This window comes from Octopus bimaculoides, chromosome 14, assembly GCF_001194135.2.
Source record: "Octopus bimaculoides isolate UCB-OBI-ISO-001 chromosome 14, ASM119413v2, whole genome shotgun sequence".
In the NCBI taxonomy this organism is placed as follows: Eukaryota; Metazoa; Mollusca; class Cephalopoda; order Octopoda; family Octopodidae; genus Octopus; species Octopus bimaculoides.
Window position 1 is genome coordinate 3,509,793 of NC_068994.1, and position 2,452 is coordinate 3,512,244.

The 2,452-nt window shown below is 31.2% G+C and overlaps 1 protein-coding gene across 1 annotated transcript in view; it reads left to right on the forward strand.

Moving 5' to 3' along the window:
• Positions 1-1,539: 1,539 nt before the first annotated feature.
• LOC106870084 (zinc finger protein ZFP2) overlaps positions 1,540-2,452 on the forward strand; it is a 13,300-nt gene continuing 12,387 nt past the window's right edge. The window contains exon 1 of the mRNA XM_014916060.2: positions 1,540-1,796. The gene's annotated coding sequence lies outside the window, so the exon portion shown is untranslated. The remainder of the gene's footprint in view (positions 1,797-2,452) is intronic.

Here is a 2,452-nt window from a genome sequence, read left to right on the forward strand (position 1 = left end):
AATTTATCACAGATCTACTGGGACATATTGGCAGATCCAAATCTATATTTTAAGTTGATCAAATAATGTTTATATTTTTTTTTAGGATTTATAAAAGAATTAATTTATGTGAGGCTGAGAAAGATTCCCACGTTCCCGTGTAACCTTATTTAATTACAGTATATTAAGAGATAAAAAATATTGCGGTCAATGATGTAAATAAACATTTAAGAAAGTACTATTTTTTTAAATAATCACGATATTTTGGATAGATGTATGGAAACGTGATATTGTGACGTTCATGCCTTTACCAGAATGTTTAAAAAGAAACAAGATGGAAGACGTGATAGAAAAAACAATTTCAGCCTCGTATGTAACGCTGCAATGTTAGAATTTCATCAACACGTTTTTTAGATATCGCTATTGTTTACCAAATTCCATTGTAATAACATTTAAGTTGATTATTAAAAATAATAATTTAAAACTGAAAAAGGAAAAAACAATAATTTCTTCCACTTCATTAAATCAAAAATATATATTTTTGATAGAATAGTTCCGCATAGGAATGAACGAAGGTTTTTTAAAATATTATCAAATCAAATATTAAACTTCGATCATAAATGAAAAAGTAAAACACAAAAAGATTTAATAAAAATATGAAAAGATTTTAGAGCGCGCCAAAAATAAATAGTTTATCCAATCAGTTTTTTACGTGTCTTGTTTTTTGTACACATTGAAGCGTAAAACGAAAGTGTACGGAGGCGTAGTAGACTTAATGAGATATTTATTATATTAGACTCGACCAATTTAGTATTTAATAAGTCAACAATTTTTTATCTTTTATTTTAAAATATAAATATATACAAATATAAATTCATATTTCAGTCATTTGTTTTATAAATGATTGAATTTTTCCCATGAAAATATAACAACGTGTTTTTTACGTTCTCCTCCCACTATACTTCGCTCTACTCTGCCTACCACTACATCGACAGCGACAAGATACTAATGAGCTATTATATTAAATGTTTTGATTCAGCGAATTTAGTATGTAATAAATCAACAATTTTTTAAAAATAAAATATTTATGTGAACATAAATTCACGCTTCACTAATTTTATTACAAATTACAGATTTTTGCCAATACATGTTTTTTACGTTCCTCTTTCACTGTTTCCTTCTACTCCGCCTACCACCATAGCTACAGTACGAGACACTAATGACATGTATTATATCAAACGTATTAGACTCAACTAATTTACTATTTAATAAATAAACAGATTTTTTTCCACTTTTCAAAAATATGAAATCACATTTTACTCATTTGTTTTCCAAACGAATGAAATCTCCCATGAAAATACACAACGTGTTTTTTACGCTCTCCTCCCACTACGATTCCATCTTCTCTGCCTACCACCACCAACAGCCAAGCAGTGGTAAACGTTGAACGTACATTCAGTGCGGGTCTACACTGTATGTGGTGTATATATATATGTATGTGTGCGTATGTGTGTTGTTACTTCCCTTTGTTTACTTTCTCCCTCCCTTCTCGCCATCTGAGTCACTCAAGTTTCTTGGAAAAAAAACTCTGTAAATAAAACAACTGCACAAACCGTCTGTCTGTGTGTCACATTATCTCCCCTGCTCACTCTAAGACGATGTTTTTTTAACTTTTTACCAGGCAATAAGCTCCATGTACTTGCTACTCCTCCACTCCGCCAACAGAAACACTTAAAAAACAAACAAACATCAACTACACTAAACTATTAATTTTTTGTTAAAGCAATAGTGCTTCTGCCGAAAGAGACTGTCTGCAGGTCTGTATTGCTCTTTCGTCTCCTCTCAACAACCGGAAAGATAAATAACACTTCTTCTCCCTCTCCACCCCTTAAAAAGAAAAAACAAGCAGCAATTTCCTATCTTCTATAATTACAAAGGTGGGGTGCGGCGGTGGCTCGAACTGGCAGGGACGGGGAAGGCAAGAGAAAGTCAATTTTACTCAGTAATTTTGCGGGTTATTTTTTATATATTTATTTAATTTATTTTTTTCGGGCCAGCTCCAATTCCAATCTCCCCCACCACCACTTTGTAATATTCTCTTTCTTCTTATATCCTCTCTTCAGTTTTTTTTTTATAACCCTCCTTCCGTATTTCTCTCTTTCCTTAAATTCCAATAGTTTCTCGACCGTTTTTAAAAAGTCTAGCAAAGATATTTCTCTTAGAGTCCCATCCTAGCTTCTAATTTAATTCATACCATCACATCTCTCTTTCTCACTCTCCATCTTTCTCTCTCTCCATCAATTATCCACTTTCTCTATTCAAACGTGAAGTTATTTCATTCTTGAAAGTCTGTGTACGTGCAATTATATATATATATATATATATATATATATATATATAGATGCGTGTGTTTATAAGAATAATTGTTTCGTTTTTATTTTAAAAGTTAATGAAATGAAAGTGTCAAAAAAAA